This window comes from Corapipo altera, unplaced genomic scaffold, assembly GCF_003945725.1.
Source record: "Corapipo altera isolate COAL_440 unplaced genomic scaffold, ASM394572v1 267, whole genome shotgun sequence".
In the NCBI taxonomy this organism is placed as follows: domain Eukaryota; kingdom Metazoa; phylum Chordata; class Aves; order Passeriformes; family Pipridae; genus Corapipo; species Corapipo altera.
Window position 1 is genome coordinate 1,184,390 of NW_020884970.1, and position 20,131 is coordinate 1,204,520.

At 39.8% G+C, this 20,131-nt stretch overlaps 1 protein-coding gene across 5 annotated transcripts in view; it reads left to right on the top strand.

Moving 5' to 3' along the window:
* Positions 1 to 19,227, top strand: part of TSNARE1 (t-SNARE domain containing 1) — a 473,885-nt gene extending 454,658 nt beyond the window's left edge. For all 5 annotated transcript variants that reach the window (XM_027665127.1, XM_027665131.1, XM_027665128.1 and 2 more), the window contains one exon: positions 18,576 to 19,227. The gene's annotated coding sequence lies outside the window, so the exon portion shown is untranslated. The remainder of the gene's footprint in view (positions 1 to 18,575) is intronic.
* Positions 19,228 to 20,131: the final 904 nt, after the last annotated feature.

Genomic DNA, 20,131 nt, shown 5'->3' on the forward strand with positions numbered 1-20,131 from the left:
TCCCAAACCTTCCCAAACCTTCCCTTCCCAAACCTTCCCTTCCCAAATCTTCCCAAACCTTCCCTTCCCAAACCTTCCCTTCCCAAACCTTCCCAAATCTTCCCAAACCTTCCCTTCCCAAACCTTCCCAAACCTTCCCAAACCTTCCCAAACCTTCCCTTCCCAAACCTTCCCTTCCCAAATCTTCCCAAACCTTCCCTTCCCAAACCTTCCCAAACCTTCCCTTCCCAAACCTTCCCTTCATGCTTTAGGTGCCAAAGTAACTTGGAAAATTTCCCCCAGCAGGATTTCTCCTGGAACTGATGTGCTGGCTGGTACACAGCTGCATGTCTGAGTGCTCACAGCCTACCAAGACAACTTCAAGAGCCCCAGCAATGAAAAAGATGTATCTGGGAGCAATTAGATAAAGGGAAATTCATAACTTTGCCATTACAACAACCTTTGCTATTCTTAGTAGGTTTTTATTTTGAACAGTGAGTCACAAATGCAGCAGAAACAACAAAGAGGATGTCAAATTCCATTAGTGCAGCAGGGTGGGGGATGACAAGGGCAGCTGGTTGATAGAACAGAACAGAAAATTGCACTTTGTCTGGCAATTAAGGGAACAAAACGGAAAAAATTGTCACTGTCTTATTTCTGTTTGACTTCAAAAAGTACATCTGATTTCTGCCTGGGGAAGTTCTGTAGGTGGCTGCCTGCTTTCCAGTCCTGCTGAAACAACATTTTGTGTTCAAAGTGGAGGAGTAAATCCAGTGATGAAATATTCATCTGACTAAATTCCTAAATTCCTGCCTTTTTTTTGTTTGTTTTACTGTTATTTAAAAAAAAAAAAAAAAAGGAAAAAAAAGGCCCATTACTGAGTAGGTTCAGATCGGGTGTTGATGTAACAACTCATGATAGGACATTGTTTTTTAATGAACTTTGCAGCTGGTTGGTGTTTAGTGCCAGAAGGACTCAGTGATGCTGCAGACACAGGAAAGCAAAATCCTTTTATTCAGAGGTAAAATCAAAAGCTAAAGTTGTGCTTCTTTTAAGAGATCTAAAACAACTCCCAAATCAACTCCCTGTTCTGTGCTCCACTAAGGCTGATCACAGTCCCTTCAGCCACCAGAATAGGGATGAAAAAGATATTAGTTTTATAGCACATTTTACCATCTTTACAAGTTCACTGAGTCAATAGTCAAAAAGGAATTTGAATGAGTTATCCCAAACAATTTCATTTCAAGCTGCAATTTATGGGTTTTTTTCTCTCTTTTATTTTTTTTTTTTGTCATTTTGAAAAAATGTGACTTTATTCTCTGAACACAAACCAAACCCAGCCCATTTTCAATTGGATTTAATATTAAAATCCAAGGAGTTTTCATTTATTCTCACAAATGGAGTGGAATTCAAAGTCTTGCTCACTCTGTGCCGGGGTAGAGGTCACACAGACCATCCAGTCTGCTGTGATGAAGCTGCACAAAGCAATAACAGCAGCAGAACTGGGTGAATTGGGACCCAAATTATGAGATTATACATTTCCTGTACTTTCTCAGGTTTCTAATTCCATTATGAAAACATTCAATAGTATCACTTAATTGTTCTTAATGACTTCACATAAAACAAGACACTGCTAAAAGAGAAAATAAAATACTCTGTTCTCTCCTCCTTTCAAATGTTATTTTGAAAGGAAGGAGAAAGCATCCCACAATTTGCATTTATTTTATAAACACAAACACCTTTCAGGAAGTCACTACACATCCTCATCCTGCAGGAATTAGGGGGTTTCTATCAGGATAAGAGGCAATTTCAGGCACTTAAATCCTTGGAATAAGGCAGTGGGGAATGTGGACTTGAGGATCCATTTCAAAATATTTAAGAGTTAGTTACTCCAGCTCTACATCCTCATTTTCCACCTGGATATTTCTGCCCCCCCCATGCATTTGTCCTCAGGACTCTACGCTGCACCAGTGTGGCCCCACCACGAGTCCTATGGACAGTTTTGGGTGCATCAATACAGGAAGGACATCAAATGATGGGAATGTGTCCAGAGGAGAGTGACCAAGATGGTGAAAATCCTGGAGGGTGGGACAGGGGACGCAGCTGAGGTCACTTGATTTGTTCAGCTTGGAGAAGGGAAGGCTGGGGGGAGACTTCATCACAGTCCACAACTTCCTCAAGGAGGGCATTGGAAGGGGAGATGCTGATCTCCTCTCCTTGGTCACCAGTGATAGGACATGAGGGACTGGGATGAAGCTGCACCAGGGAAAGTTCATAGTGGACAGGAGGAAAAGGTTCATCACCCAGAGGGTGCTCAGTCACTGCAAGAGGATCTACAGGGAAGTAGTCCTGGCACCAAATCTGTCCACCATGTGTGAACAATGCTTTTAGTCATATGGTTTAGTTTTAGGTAGCCCTGTGAGGAACAGGAGGTTGGACTTGATGACCCTTATGGGTCCAACTTGAAATAACCTTTGATTCTGTGATTCTAAATCATTTGGGGATTCTAAATCATTGTTTGCAGAACATCATTAAAGCTTTTCTATCACTCCAAGTGTTCCTTATTGTAAAACATAAAAGTGAGACCTGGACTTTCCAGTTTGCCACTCCAGGTTCCATGAGGTCCTTCTGCATTTGGTGACCCATCCCAAAAACAATGAGTAGTAGACAGGGACTGAAACAAGAGTAGTAGATAGGGATTTGGATTCCTGAGATACAAGACAGAAACCTGATGTCCCACTGAGTTTTCATTTATGTTCACTTGGCTTGTATAAATGGTAAAACATGTGGCTTCAAACTGAAAGAGTAGATTTAGATTAGATAGTATAAAAAAATTCTTTCCAGTGAGGGTGGGGAGGCCCTGGCACAGGTTGCCCAGAGAAGCTGTGGCTGCCCCATCCCTGGAAGTGTTCAAGGCCGGGTTGGATGGGGGTTGGAGTAACCTGGTCTGGTGGAAACTGTCCCTGCCCAGGGCAGGGGGGGTTGAAACTGGATGATCCTGAAGGTCCTTTCCAACCCAAATCACTCTATGTTTTTATTATTTCATGAACATAATACATATTTAGAGTCTATAGGTTAAGAAAGTGCATGGGGTGTCAGGGCTTCGCGGCACAGAATATGCAACACCAGAAAACAAGTGAAAGTAAGAATATTTAAGCATAAATGAAGAATAGGACATCTCCTTCATCATGTCATATGAACATTATTACTCTGCTGTCTTAGATGGATTTCAGGGCAGGTAACACTGAACTTTAAACACCTTTTCCAAGAACTATTCTGAATATCTTTATTATATCATAGAATCATTAAACTTGGAAAAGACCTCAAAAGTCATCAAGTGCAACCTCTGACTTAATATCATCAGGCCAAGTAAACAATAGCACAGAGTCTTTTAAACACTTCCAGGGATGGTGTCTCCATCACTTCCCTGGATGATCTCTTCCAATGCTTAACCACTCTTCCAGTGAATAAGTTTTCCTAATATTCAACCCAGATCCAACCTGAATCTCCCCTGGTACAACTTGAAGCCATTTCCCATTTCTTATCAATAATTAAGGTTTATCTACAGCATTTTGCCTTCAAATAATGTATACTATAAATATACTTAAAGTTTTGTTTTGTTTTACTTTGGTCTATATAAGAATGTTCAATTTTAATAAGAAAATGCAATGATATATGCAAAGAATATCTGCATGTGTTGCAGCTGCTTTTTTGTAGTCATACAGACTTTCCCTCCTCCAAAAAGAATGGTCTTAATGCATTTGTATTATTGAATTTCTGGGATATTTCTCTCCAGCCTTATAGAAATATAACAACTCTGCAAAATACAGCTCTGAGAGTACCTGAGAGATCTGAATATTTGCTAAAATATAACTGAAATGATGAAATATCAGAAATCTTTGAATTCTTCTTTAATGCTTTCCTTTGGGCACCAACCAATTTTGGATAAAGACAAATACTACCATAACAATAAACAAAGCCCTTACATAAGCAGAAACAGGGAGTTTCATAGCAAACAATCAGATGCCTCACAAGTCATTAAAATGTTATTACAATTGAAGGTAAAGAAAATTTTTGTTTTCCCCAAGCATTTCTTCCATGCAAGGGCAAATATTTCCTGTCAGCATTTTGAAACTTATTCATGATACACCATTTAGGTTTATCATTGTTATCCCTGTATAATTTTTTACTGAGAGAAGAAATGTGAAATGAGGCTCATGAAAACTTTTGCCTTTGAATAAAGTGTTGCTGATTTGAAATGATTGAAAGAAGTGGATTTGGAAAAAGTACAGTATCAACATCTACATTTAAAAGCCTAATTAATCTTACTTGTAATTAAATCAAGGCTTAGACTCTGGATCAAATGTTGCATGGCATTTCTCTTGGATGGATGGATGTGACCCAGGATTCTTTTATTTATAATGTCTCCATGCTGACTTTTAAACGTTGCTATAAACCAACAGAAGTCATTTCAAGCACAGTAGAAAGCAAATATTGGACTCCCTTGGCCTGATTCTCATTAACTTTAATGCCAATTTACACCACTCTGGCAGTGCATTGGGGCCATAAACTGAATTACATTAAGCATAAAATGTTTCTGCTGTGAGAACCAGACCCAGTGTATTTACAGCAGTTTTACAATCAGCCTCCCAAAGATGGGACAACCCTTTCCACTTTACTGTTTCTAACCAAGGATTCATCACAGCTACTTTCTCTCTCTCTGTTTGGAAAGGCTCTTTCTTTTCTGTTTGTATAATGTTCTATTAGCTAGGGGAGAGCCATGAAAATAATCCTGGGGGGGGAGGGGGAAGGAAATGCATTTCTAAGACACAAAAAAAGTAGATGCCTTACTGAAACTCTGTTATTGACTGCTGGACTCAGAATATCCTGCCTCATGTCTAGTTGATCTAGGACAATTTCTTCTTAATTAGTAAGCAAAACATAAACAACACAGGACTTCCCAAACAGGTCATTCAGGGATAAAACTCTCTGCTGTTCCATTCCATGTGGGGGCATGGAAACTAAATCCTGCATTGTAAATGGCTGAAAGAAGAGTCATATGAAGAGCAACTGAGGGAGCTGGGGGGGCTCAACCTGGAGAAAAGGAGGCTCAGGGGGGACCTTATGGCTCTCTACAACTCCCTGAAAGGAGGGTGTAGCCAGATGGGAGTTGGTCTCTTTTCCCAGAAAACTAGGGACAGAGCAAGAGGAAATGGCCTCAAGCTGTGCCAGGGGAGGTTCAGGTTGGACATCAGGAAGAATTTCTTCACTGAAATGGTGTTCAGACATCGGAAGGGGTTGCCCAGGGAGGTGGTGGAGTCACCATCCCTGGAGGTGTTCAAGAAAGGACTGGACATGGCACTCAGTGCTCTGGTCTCGTTGACAAAGTCTAGTTGATTGGCCAAAGGTTGGACTTGATGATCTTGGAGGTCTTTGCCAAGGATTCTGAGAGTGTTTCCTCTGCAATATGCTCCTGCACTGACTTTCCCTTCTGAGGTCTTCTCATCATTTTTTGAGAGATCCCAAACTTGCTGAGATTACAATATACACTCTGAGCACAACCATGACCGGGGGGACAGGGGCAGCAGAAGAAACAACAGAAAAGCTTGAATCCTGCTCCTAAACTCATGCAACTATTCCTTGGGACAGCAGCCTCTGAAACCAGCAGTGGTAGTTCTGCTGCCAGCACAACATCTCTCATGGTAACTGTGCTGTGAAATGGTTTGGGATTGCTGAGTCTGAGTCCAAGGGATTGGAAACAACAGTTCTTTCTAGGAAAGAAACAAGACCTCAAGCTGTTCTGAGCAGAAATGGAAGAGTTCAATGAGAATTCATCCTTTGAACTTTGTTTTTCTTTCTCAATTCTCTTTCCTTACATTTCCTTTCATTCTGCCCTCTGCTCCAACCCCAGTAGCTTGCATACACCCATCTGTTAAAATATAAAAAGGGCTCCCTCTGGTAGTGTCTATTAAAGTGCCATCTGGCTGAGGTACAGCCTGAGGTGCTGAGCATCACACAGGGAATAAAGATTTCTGCACTTGAGGTTTAATTAGGTAAGTGCTTTTTAAGTAGCAGCACAGTTTCCCCTTAAAATATTTACTATTCCTCACCAAAGGGAAAAAAGGAAGATGGAGCTGGTCTGAAAAACAGCCTGACATGTATCAATGTGTTTCCATCCTTATCAAAATGATTCACATCTCCTTCATCTTCAGTGCTGGGAATTACAGGTGAAGTGGTCTCCTGAGTGTGTGTGATCCTTTCCACTCTGGAGGAATCTTTCCAGCCTTCCAACAGTCACTGCTGCTCCAGACACATGTGTGCTCTGGGCTAAACAGAAACCAACTGCCACAGAGGAGGAGGGAGCTGTTTATTCCAAGGTGCAGCTGCAATTCAGGGTTATTGAAGGGGGGAAAGACAGAGGAATTGTGTGCTTTTAGGTGTCACTTGAAATGATGGACTTGGATGTCGTGCTGCAGGGATTTACCACCTCCAAACAAGGAATCCCAAACTAGGAATCCAAAAGACATCTAAAGAGAGGCAAGGTGTAATTTGGCTTTATTCTGATTCTTCCAGCTGATGCCAACTGCAGGTGAAGAACAATGACTATTAAAAATGTGTTTTTTTCTTTGCTTGTTTCCTTGGTTTTTCAATGCTGATCTTATTAAGGTGGAATTTCAGTATCTGAGGAGAGAGGATCTCCTCTTGCTTGGTGAGGATGTGTAGGCTCTTGTTTCAGTCACACTAAATATGATGTCCAATCAAATGATTCTGAAGAAGAAAATGGGCAGTGCCAAAATTGGTTGCTAATTAACATTGTCTTGGAGATCTCGATTGTGCTGGACAGAGAAAACTGTGCATCAACTACCAAAATTATTCTACTTTTCAAACATCTATAGAGATATCAAGATAACTCAAAAATCTCTTTCTATTCCATGTATTCCTAGTAATTCCCTGCAGTTTACTCTCTTGCCTTTTGTCTAGACTAGTTTTTCGCTTTTATGTTAAGCTTGTCAAATACCTCAGTCACTGTAGTACCCAAGATCTGTTAAAAATACCTAAACAGAAATCCCTTTCTTCTTTCTCTGCCTTTTGTTTAACAGACTTGAGCTGTAAAAAGGCATCTTTGATACCCAAAAGTTCCCTCTGTGTCTCCTGGAGCCATTAAATACTTTATCTCCCCTCTTTTGTCTCTTAATCCCTTACAGCACTACGTGCTAAAGAGTAAGTAAAATCTTAATCATTTCTGTTCACAGAAGTGGGACCAGAGGCACAATGCAGAATATGGAATGTATAACTGGCTCTTCAGTGGCTACTCCTGATTATCTTCCCTCCCCAACAAACACCTGCTTCTTTTCAAAAGAAAATGGAGACACTTCTGGAACTCTCCATAATCCCTTTAGTGATGCTCTGCCCAGCAGTGATAATAAATAGAGTTAAATAGATACAGTACCCTGATAACTCTGACACAGCTGATTTTGAGGGTGCAAGGACACACACTCTTCCCAGTACAAAAGGAATGTTTCACCCTTTCACTGCCTCCAGCAGCACCCAAAACCAGACAACTAGGGAAGAGTAATAACAGATGATTGTACTCAGGATATTCCCTCCAAGCTTCTGATTGTTTCCTGCTCAGGGAATTCTCACATTGTTGCTTCCTTAGTAACTCAGAGAGATCTTTCTTTGAAACATTTTTCTATTCTTCCCTTCAATCTGTGGATTTTATTTTATTCATTTTTGGTGGGGCTTGCAGGAGAACATGCATGTTAGAGGAGAGGATTGCTTTTCTGTGTATGAAGAACAATGTGGGAGAAACAAGATGGACGTTGTACCCATGGAGTAACTAAAGGATTTATGAGGCTTTCATTAGATGGGTCTCAGTAAGATCTGGCATGAGAGGTAATGGTTATGCTTATTTCCCAAGAAAAGTAAGATAATCTGGTCTCTATATGAAAATGGGAACATTTTGTGTGTGTATTAAATAAAGAAGGGAGGGAGGAAGGGAGGAAGGAAGAAAGGAAGGAAGGAAAGGAGGGAGGAAGGGGAGGGAGGGCAGATGTTACTAGGCAGGGCACATTTTTATGAAGATTGGCTCTTTCCTGATACCAGTGGTCTGGTCACTGAGGATTTATTTGTAGAAAAAAAAATGCAAGATAAACCATTAAAAGCAGTGAACAGAATAAGGTAGTACAGGAATATTTGTTTCAGAAGTAAAATATAAAACAAGCAGGATGGGATTAACATCACTGAAATTTAGACAACTAAACCTGAACTGGTCATTTGATGCCTCCTTTCAGGTCAATGGGTAGATACAGAGAGGTTAAATGGCATGTTTTTGAGTTACAGATGAACCAGACTGTCCTCTCTACTCTCTGAAGGGAAATGAGGGTGATTTGTGTTGATCTGGAGCATTTGAATTTGGATGAAAAGAATCTCATCCACAGAGCTCCATCAGTCAATACTAATCTGAGGCAGTAGAAAAGGGAGTAAACTTCACCCACTTACACCAGAAGGATGGTGGGAGAGATCAAAAGGAAAATCAACTCAGTTCTTCTTACCCTTGTTTATGAACAGCCAACTAAGGTCCAACTGAGGAGGTATCCAAAAGACTTATCAAGGTTATCTACAAATATCAGGGTGAAATCCCTGGCATGTATGCATTTTCTGCTGGAAGCAGGGATGAACTGCTTTAGCCTTCCTGGTGTCTACTAAAATATCTCCTTTCTGATGGGATTAGTTTTTGCATTAATCTAGTATTTATTGCCAGAGTGCAAGTGAAGCAACCATGTGAAGCATCATCCTTCCATTCAGCGCTTCAGCCCTGGCACCATCTGTATGAATAACACCAACATATGTATGGAAAACCAGCATCACCCGGAGTTAATAAAGCCACTGTTCAGATGGATGAAAAAAATGCATTATATTTACATCTATGGGATTTATTAGTTCTTTTTTAATTAGTTCTCCACGCAGCAATTTATTTCCAGTGCTGTTCTTAGTGAAAATGTTCTAAGTTGCAGTTCTATTTGTAGTGCTGGCAGTTTTATCCGTTCCATCTCTGTCCTCATTGACTAAAATCAGTTTTGTTTTCTTCATAGTTAAATAGTCTTTAAAAAAAAAATTATCTGAGGTAGGTACTTCTTGTATTTAAATATGCATGGCTGCTGCACTGAAAACACCCCTCAGTGGATAAGACAGCAACACTTGCTATGCAAGTGTGTTTTTCTTTCCTGACAGGGAAGCTTTTCAACTCTCATTTTCTCCAGTTCTGCACAAACCATGTTATTCTTCCACTACTTACCTTTCAGCAAAACTGGAGCACACAGCTGCTGCTCCCTTAGCTGAAACACTTTAATGCTGACCATGTTGTGTGTCTTCTGTGGGCTTTTTAAATGTTTATTTCCATTAACACGTGAATGAGAATTTAAAGGTCTCTGTCACCTTTTACAGCTCTGATTTGTTTGCTCTGTAGTTAAATGCAAGGTGAAAGTCTGGTATTTCCCCATGGTAGCTTCTCAGGGATGGTGAAATAGTAGGGAGACTCTGGATGGGTACTGAGTGATTTGCATCCTTGGCAGCCTTGGCTCTGTACTCTGGTACTTAAACATCCATCTCCTTGAATTTGTCTTTTCCTGCAACCAGACATATTTTAACCCAAGTCAGCATTTTTCTTCCTGACAGTTAATCCAAGATGAAAGTCAAATGCCCGTAATTCTGCATGTTCCCAGAGGGACATCAGATTTGCCACACCGGTGCAAACTGATGACTCCTCAGGTCTATCTAATCTCTGTCAGTCCCCAGCACGTGATGTCTTGGCTGGCAGTGTTTTATGTCTCTCATTTTGATGTTATCCTGAGTGCTTCCCGGAATAATTCAGCATATTCATAAAGCTGATTTTTTTTCTCTCCTTCCTCCCTCCATACAACAGGAGATGCCAAATGTGAGTCTGGGAGCCCTGTCTTGCTAGAGAGAGACAGGTAGTGACTGCTCAGACCAGAAGAGTTGTGGCTTCTTTAATAGAATTATAAAATCTCAGAATGGCTTGGGTTGGAAGGGATACCTTAAAGATTCTCCTCCCTGAGCAGGGACAAATTCCACTAGCTCAGAGCCCCATCCCACCTGACCTAGAACAATCCCAGGCAAGTGAGGCTCTAATTACTTCTGCATGAAGTTTGGGAATGGAGATGTTTGCTGTCTGGCTCAAAAGTTAACTTGCACCTGAGGACACAGAGGTTAAAGCCTGTTAAAAAAAAAAAAAAAAAAAAAAAAAAAGGAGATGAATGTTCAAATTGTCTTGGTGCACTTTGAAGTTGAATCAAGAGGGAGGGAAATAGGTTGTGTAAGTGATGGTGCCTTTATCTTTAAAGATAACATCTTCAGATTGCCTCCATTACTGAAGAGGTCTGATTAAAGAGGTGCAGTGGGAGCACTGTCCCTGCTGTTCCCTGCCAGCAGCTTTTACCTGACAACCACACCACTTGCAAAAGGATGAACAAAATCCTTCACATCTTTGTTCCAAGTGGCAACTTGAAGAAACATCCTGTGCTGGAACACTGGCAAATCCAGCAGCTCTGTGCTACATTCTCCTTCTGATCCTCCTCATGATAAACAGGGTTTCTCACTATTAAACTAACAGTTTAATAACCCCACTCCAAAAGCTCTCCTAATTGCTCTCTAAAAATGAAGAGATGGATGTGAGAAAAAGGGCTGCACCTTGTAGCTCAGCAAAACTAATGCAGCTTAAAGTGCAAAGTGAACACATGGATGGAGAGCGACCAGTGGTATTTTCTTGGTCATTCAGTGCCATCTGTTTAGTGTCACTAAGATTTACATCACACATTGCTGGAAGTTTTAACCTTTTATTTTCAAAGCAACAAAATAAATTCATAGCCCTTCTCTGCACACTGAGCCTCAGTCTTCTGCAATTCAACCTTTTGAAGAAGATTCCAGAGAAGCTTGTTTTAGTTTGTTTTTGGAATGTTGTGAAGGAAAACCCAAATGATAAGGATGTGTTTTTGAGAAGTAGAATCATAGAATCATGGAACTATTAAGGTTTGAAAAGACCTCTAAAATCATCAAGTTCAATCATCAACCTACCACCACCACCATGTTTACCATTAAATCATGTCCTCAAGTGCCACATTCCACATACTTTTTGAACTCTTCCAGGGACGATGACTCCAGCACTTCCATGGGCAGCCTGTTCCAGTGCTTGAAAACCCTTTCCATGAAAGAAATTTCTTAATATCTTATCTAAATCTCCCCTGACACAACTTGAGACCATTTCCTCTTGTCCTGTCACTTCTTACCTGGGAGAAGAGACTGACATCCCCCTCACCACAACCTCCTTTCAGGTAGTTGTAGAAAGCAATAAGGTCACCCCTCAGCCTCCTTTTCTCCAGGCTGAACAGGATGACAATGCTCCTACAAGAAATATTTTATTAAGAGAAAACAAGTACACATTTTTTTTTGGAGGAAGCATCTTCTGTGAGTTGTGCCCTTGAGAAGAAGCAAAGCCTTATTTTTAAGTAGGTTTTGTTCCTTCTCTCTCCTGACTTGCTTTATTAGAGGCATGAAGGAGTTCTTCCTTTAAATTTACCTTGTTCAGAGAATGGAATTGATCATTTACTTATTTTCATAGCTCAACTTTGGCCATATCTTCATTTTCCCTGCCTTTTCACCCTTGCCACAGCACTGTGGGGGTGTCTTGGTGGAACCAGGGCTGGAGTGACACACATGGGGACAACCCACATAGAAGGTGAAGCCTCTGCAGCGAGTTCAGGGTTAATGCTCAAAAGCAGGAGGCAGAGAACAATGGTTGGAGGGGTTGAAGCTCTATGGATCAAAAACAACTGGTCATGGAGAAACCTGACTGAGTCTTTGGGGAATTACATTGGCTGGTAAGTTTGTGCTTCGGGTACCTCCTGGGGGCTCCTGTCAGAACTTACTGGAAGAACTTGTCAGAACCCAATTTTCACATCTCACACAACCTCTAAAAATGCATTCAAGGCTTATATCAACTGCATCACTCAAGCAATAGAAGTTGCTGGAGGTTGAAAAGGAACTTTGCCTTGGATTAAACATTGTCATGTTAAAGAACTGTGTAATGACTTTTCAATCATACACAACTCTGCCACGCACAGTGTGCCATGAGAGAAAAAATGAGGTCAGTTCACTCATAAATAGATTTTCCCCTTGTTCTAATGTGATAAGACAATGCTGCTGAGATTTGCTCTTCACTTGCCATTTAATCAGAGCTGAGTTTGCAATGTCATTACCTGATGTTTCACATATTCAGCATCAGATAATTTAAAAATCCTTATGCAGATAGTCTTGCTGCTTCTGTAACAGCATTTGTTTTTAAGAGGTTGGGCAAAATTATTCTCATTCATTTTGTGTCACCTTCCAGACTCTGGGCATTTCCACCTCTGTGAAATGAATTTTCTCCTCATCCCCAAGGTTCAGCTGCCAATATTCAGTTGTGAAATGTGATATCACTTCTTATATTTCTTGCCATTATTATGTCATACTCTGCAGTTTTGGCTCCCAGGTGCAAATTCTGAACTGCTACAGACCTTTTTCATAGGTCTACATGACCATCAGTCGCATGTTTTTTTAAAAACTACCATGTACTGTGCACTGCTAAGACAAACCTTTAGAGATCAGAGGGAAATGCACAGGACTAAATTCTTTCTAGGAAGGAATGACTAACTTCAAGTATGAAGATGGAAAATGATTGGGATGGCTTTTAGTGTAGTGAATCCCAAGGAGCTGGCTTTGATAAACAGTATTTTTCTTGGACCACCAAACAATGCCTCTAATTTGGGCTTGGGATTTTTTTGTTCCTGCGGTTTTTCTGGTTTTGTTTTGTTCTCAATATCATCTTGTTTCTTGATTTACTTTTGCTATAGGATCATCCTTTACTATCCATAAGATAACTATGTAGTGGTCCCTGGAAGATGCCCAGGTAGTTGCATCAATGTCTACCTGAGACTTGTATTAACAATGATCTGCAGTTCCCAAATTAGAAGACCTTGATATCAGGGCCAAAATTCCTCTGTAATTCCAAAGGAACTGGATTTCTACTGGGGCGTATTTCTAAGCAGAAAAAGAAATTATTTCAGTGAAGTTGAATCAAAGGTGGCTGCTGGGAACCATTGATGCCGTTAGGAGAATGCACAGGGGAAATAATTGTGGAAGAGAATATAAAGCAATATTGCATGAGGTATATCATCACCCTGCTATCTCATTTCTTCCTGACAGAAGACTCCTGGATTATTAGGTCTGTCCTATTTTAAGAAGCTGTTGTTAAAATTCCAGTAAAAGCAGAAATGGCCAGTGTGGCTGAATAAAAACAGCAGCTTTTCTGCTGTGGGTAGTTGTGCATTAAAGAAATTCTGTAATAAAAAGTGGATATCATTTACTTCCATAGAAAATTAGTGGGAAGGATTATTTAAAAACGTGAACTTTAGCTGATGAAACAACAGGCTTTACTGAAGGTAAAAATCTCATCATTATGTAGTACATTTGAACAAAGGTCCAGTTAAAGACTTAGGTCTGGAAGGTTCACGATGTCAGTAATATAATTCTCAGACTAATCTGGTATCTGATGAGCTCCAGCTTCAAAGAGGCAGAAAACACCACAGATTTTCTTGGTATTGTGACTTTTGTCTTTTTTTACTTGTCTTTTTTTTTTTTCCCTATCATCAAAATGCATCATTAAAATTTTATGTATATAATAAAGCAGCTATATCAGGCCCAGGCTGAAAGAATCAACAGAGTGATCAGAAAGGGAAGACATGGGCCCTCAGAACCCATTCCCACTATCACAGATGGAAGAGATTCAGTTTAAATTAGTTAAGGCACGAATTGCACCCCAAATGCAGAGGAAATTCTGCAGAATTTCTGACATGGGGGTAAATTTGATCTTTGGAATCCTGAAAACATATACTAAGTATATTTTCCATATTTTCAGGAAAAGAAAATAAGAATATTAGCAACTACAAGTGACTAGAACCAGAAAAACATAAACAACCAAAGGTTTTCTACTTTCCCTTCAATATTCTCTTGAGGGGTTTCAGAAATAGAAAATGTAGATCCTCATGTTACAAAGTGCTGTCTCCACCCTCAGCGTCACAGATGAATTTAGGTTCTCTATTGTGAATGAGATGATGCTGCAGGATTTCAGCTCTGTCATATTTGGAAGCTACTTTGCAATTTACATCTGAAACTAGTATGGAGTCTAAACCCTTTCAGAGGAAAGCAGACAAATAAAGTATATTGTGACATGGGTTTAATTAGCATAAACTTGTGTATGTGAAGGTTTCAGTTCAAAAGTAGCAAAGGACATCAGTGCTTTGGAAACAGGTTCTTCAGGACATTGAAAAAAAATCAAAATAAATGAAAACAAAACTGAATTAAGAAAAAAATGGTAAAATGGAGTGAAGGGCCTAACATTTCTTTTCTGTGGGCTACAGCTCAGGATACCTGTGCTGAGGGTCCAGTTCCGGCACGTGTTCACTCCTTGTGTGAGTTTGACTTGTTGAGAAGGAGGTCATAAATAACTCTGAAGAGCTGTTTTCAGTGCTCACCACCAAAATCCATCTATTCATTCTGTCCTACATAGTCCATCCTTTGGACAATCCATCAGACTTCCTTCAACAGTGTGGGTTTGCAGCCCATGACTTTGCAGAGCAACTGCTGCAAAGCTGGATAAAGTCAGTGAGGGTGTTTGCATGGACTGAAATGAGCTTTGGAACATCTCCCCTCTTTCATTGACTTGGTAATTTCATAGACCATCTTTGATCATCTCAGTCAGCTTGTAATGAATGTCATCATTTCACACTTTCAAAGAATCATCCAACTGGTCCAAAAGCTCTCCACAAATATTGGTCATCTACTATTAACAATGGGCTACATTTTCTCTGGATGAACTTCTCCAACAGAGAAGTTCATTGAGATTCATATCTATGGGAAAGCCTTAAATCTTTATAAGTTTGCAAAATTCCAAAGTTGTATCATCACAGTTTCCCTACACATGTCCTCATGTTTACTTAGACAGAGATCTCCCTTGATTTGAAACAGCAGCAGGTAGGAGCTAATTGGTTTATTACTCTGGATAACTTATCTTCCCTTGAGACTGCCTCTTTAATTTAGGCAGAGCAGCCTGGACTAAATAAATGAGCAGAGTCTACCCTGTGAACCACAAAGAGGTGAAAGTCACTTCTCCGAAGCCAAGGGAGGATCCATAGTTCACGTTCCCATTGCAACTTAGAGCTACCACAGGGCTGGAGCAGCTTTTTACAGTCTGTTTTTGCAGTTCTCAGTGAAGAGACCTGTCAGCCTGCACAGAAGAGTAATTTTAGCACCCTGATAGCAGCAGCGTTTAGGTTTTTTTATTTACCCTTTTCTTTCTTGCCCTCTCTGCACGAAAAACAAAAATCAAGATAAATATGCCTGTTTCCTTTTATTGACTATGAAGGTAATAGGAATGATTCACTGAAATACAAACAGACAAAGCCTTAAGTCAGCCAAGTTTCTACTAGTAAAGTTCCCCAAATATAAAAAATAAATCCAAATCTACTCCAAAGTAATTTTTTTTTTTCTAGAGATTTCCTTCTAATTCTTTATTTGTACAGCAGCTAACATGAGACTATATAGTCCAGGACTAGAACTGTTAAGCTCATCATAACTATTACTCCAGCAAATAGCAAAAAAGCATCTTAATCAAAACCTAAAAGTATGACAGAACTCAAACTCTTCCTCCGTAACTCATAATAACTCATTTTTATCCTCAGATAAACCAGAAACATGTTTTAAGTCTGTTGGCTTGTTGGCCCAGAATATCTTTAATTAGATTGTGTCTGGAGAATCTCTCTTGTTCCACTCCAAGGCTGTAGATTATCTATTTCTAATTCAAATGGCTTTTGCAGTGTTAAATGCGAATCTTTCTTGTTCCACTCCAAGCCTGTAGATTATCTATTTTTAATTTAAATGGCTTTTGCAATATTTTCCCTGCCTGCAAACCAAGATTGACAATTCCCAGTACTGCAGTACTGAAATTCCCAGTACTGAAAGCAATGCTGGTAGTAGGGTTTGCTTTCATGTCCAACATATGGTCCCTTCGTCCCAGTCCTTGGAGATAAGATCTTATCCGAGGTCCACAGGATCTGACTTGGTCCTTTCTCTCCTACTGAGAGAGCTGGGATTGCAGCCTGGGGAAGGGAAGGCTCAGGAGGATCTTATCCACCTATATATACCTGAAGGGAGATATAAAAGATGGAATCAGGTTCTCCTCAGTGGTTTCCACTGGCAGGACAAAAGACAATGGGCACAACCTGAAGTAGATGAAAAAATGTTTGAAGAAAACAAAACACTTGTGTGTTTTTTTGGCTTTTTTTTTTTTTTTTTTTTTTTTTTAGATATAAAAGTGGTCAAACAGGGAAACAGCTTGCTGAGAGTTGTGGAGTCTCCAGCCTTGGAGCCATTCAAAACCCAGCTGGACACAGCCCTGATCACCCTTCTCCATGTCCTGAGCTCTCTTACCCCCCCATCCATTCTCTGATTCCACAGTGAACATGCAGTGAATATATTGATGATTGGCACTTGTAGAAATATCACAGGATTACATAATGCCATACATTGTTTTGGACTGGGCTGGAGGGACCTTCAGGGCTCATCTTGCAGCTTTTCCTCTTTAAAAAGTACCGTGAAACATTGAGTGAACAGGAAAGTGAGAACAGTTCCCATGCAGATGGAAAGCTCACGTGTTTAGTGGTGTCCATTCACTTTCCAGAGTGTCTCCACTTATCTGAGTAACTTGAGCACGTCATTTTGTGACATTAAAAGGACTTTGGCTACTGAATTTGTGCAGCTAAACGTAGGTGTCCGAAGTGAACCTTTCTGCACCTGAGAAAGTCATCCTGAAGATCCTTTTGTAACTAATACCAGGCATTGAAATTTAGATCAATATGAAGTTGATGACTTCATTTAAATGATCCCCACCCTAAAAATCCTTGACTGTATTGATTAGATCTGTAATTACTGTAATAGGAGCCTGGAGCCTGGGAGTTATTATACTCAGATGCAGGTACTTGCACCTTAAATTAGCTGAGATGAATGTCATCTGCAGAAAGATAGCCTTGCTTATTAAAGTAAGAGTGGTTTTATTGCCTCTTTGGGGTGTTTATGTGAATACAAGGCAAGAACTGTCATCTATGCTTTGTATATACAGCACAGCATACAGTCGACATCTGATTTCAGAATACTGTCTAAATGATCTTATTATGAGCAATTTTGAACATTAGGATAAATAAAAATAAATGTGTGTCTGTATTTGGCTGTTTTGGGGAAGGGGGGGTGTCTGATCACTGGTCTGTTTTGACACCTTGTTGGTTTACAGTGAAGCATAATTAAAACTAAGAGTGTTTCTAAGGCTTGCACCTGTATTTAAAAAAAAGAAAGGAAAAAGAGAAAAAAAAAACCAACTTGTTACCAGTTATGTCTTCAATAATGATAACAGACTATTTTTTCATTCCTTTTCTCACCCTTGTTAACAAGTTTATCTAGATTTTCTTGCATTGCAGAGATACACAAACAATGTTCACTAAGGAAGTAGAGGTAGAATAAACACAAACACTTCAAAAGGCTGCAGATGTATTTCCTAGTGATGTTACCACAAACACTGAGGCCTTTTCATGGGGTGGTGCATGCAAAAATACAATTTATCTGACCTCAGAAGTCCATAGTGCTGATCTTGGAGGTGCTGTTCTGCTGCTGATGTCTGTCCTAAGAGGCTTCTTTTATGGTAATTGGAGAGCAACATGCTCTTTCATCAAAAATTGCCTTTTTTTATCCTATTGACTGTCTAAATAAATAGTGTAAACATTTTATAGTTTAGACTTACATGGGTTTGATCTCTAATTGGAGATCTACACATGGCATAGTGAGTCTTCCTAGCCAGGGGAAGTGTCCAAGGTTTTCATTGCTTGGAAAAATGGGAAGCAGACCGAGATTTCTTAGATATATTCTCTCCTGCAAAGTGCATCAGTGTCACACTCTGCCTTCTGTACTTCGTCCACTTTGCAGGAAAATGTATTTTTAAAACTAAATGCAATATTCTCCAGGTATGGGAACTGCTGGCATTGAAGAGCACCACAAAATCTTCTCTTTTCCTTGCTACAGCAGCTCTATGATGTATTTTCTTTATGAATTTATTTTGTGTATATTCTCAGTCATAGAATCATAACATGGTTTGGGTTGGAAGGGACTTTTTAAAGATCATCTCGTTCCAACCCCCTACCATGGGCAGGGACACATTCTACTATCCCAGGTTGCTCAGAGCCCCATCCAAGCTGGCCTTGAACACTTCCAGGGATGGGACATCCGCAGCTTCTCTGGGAAACCTGTGTCAGTCTCCTCATCCCTTCTACTCCCACAGTTACCTTGGGCTGGAATCACTGAAAATACACTTTTCTGATTTTCCATCTACTTTGTTGCTGACTCCGCACTTTGGGACCCCCTTAGTAACAGTAACAGCTTTACATCAGAAACTCTCTGGGAATCCTGTAAATACTTATCAGTTCTTCTTGGTTTTGCAGAGCCTGTGATCCCCCTGGGAAGCTGGAATGGATTCTCCAGGCATTGCACATTCAGGCCCTGCGTCCATGTCTGCGTTACTGACACGTCCCATCGAACCTGCTACACCAACAAACACAAATTGTATGAAAAAAGAGCTAAATTTCATACTGTGTGTTGGTACCATTGTGAATAATTTTGCCTATTTTTTTCCCCTTCGTTGTAGACATGTTTTACCTCATATTTTAATTGCGTCCCCTGTGTCTGGGGAATGCTGTTCCCCTGCCTTCAGATTTGCTATACAATGTGCTGTAACATAAGTAGCTTTTAATTCACCTCCATTGTTTGTGTTTTTAACCTGCTCCTGATCTCCAGTTCTGCTCATTTAAAACCATGAAAGTCAAAGTGTTTTGTCCGATTCTTTTTTTGTTTGTTTGTTTGTTTGTTACTGGTTTTGTACACTTAAAGATTAATTTAGCTCAGATTCCCCCCCCCTGCTGTGCACTGCTGCTTTAGACTCTGCTCTGCTGGATCTGAGCTAAGCACGACCATAATTATATGTGCCATTTACAACACTTAGATGCTTATCTCATCCCACTGTATGCACAGAACACCACATTTATTTATGGGAAAAACTAGTGAAAGAGCAGGACATATAAACAAGGCACACTGTTACTATTTTTTAAAGACCTTTAGTTTATTTAAAAAAATCAAGCAATGTATCTCATAAAAAAAGCAACAAATTTTGCATTAGATTCCATTTCATAGGTTTCAATGCAACCAGAATTTGGGATTTTGTTCCATCCTCACTCACAATATTTTCTGCTGACAACATGATTGAAACTGCCATTTAAATTCTCGTTTAAGTGTGTCATGTGTTATAAATGCAGTTTTCCTCCAGTAAATAAAGCATTTCAAAAATGGTTTTAATTACAATGTCATAGGAATTATTGAAGGGAATTTAACAAAACAATATATTTTTTATTCTTCTGACAAAAATGTTTCTCACTAGAAAAAAAAAGAAGAAAACATCAGTTACCTCTATATGGATTTTTGGTTACTGGGAAGCTTCAGAAAAGAATAACAAATATTATACTAGATTCCTGCCTGCACTGATTTCAATTGCATTCTTCCTTTCCAAAAAGCTGACACAGTCTTTCCTCAGTAAAGACTGAGCAGAAAAAATGCTCAGAGAAATCTTGCAGGTGCTTAAGCTCATTCAGGGTAAAAGCTGTGAAACTTCTGAAATCAGTGCAGTTTGGTTTGGTGAAGAAACAGAAGGCACAGGTTCTAGTGGGTTTTCTTTAGATTTATCCTACAAAATCCACATAATTGAAATGTTACATGTAATATTAAATATTTGTTAATTTCTATTAAGAAAAGCTAATTAATAGAGTGATATTATTTTTTTCCAGCCAATCTTAGTGCTAGTGTGAAATTAGGAATTATGACACTGACTGCTTTACCTTACCACACAGAGTTTACTTGTGAAATAGAACTCCTTCCCTCTATCCACCACAAAGTGCAGACTTTCTTCATCAGCACATTTGGCAAATCCTCCAGTGATGAAAATCATTTT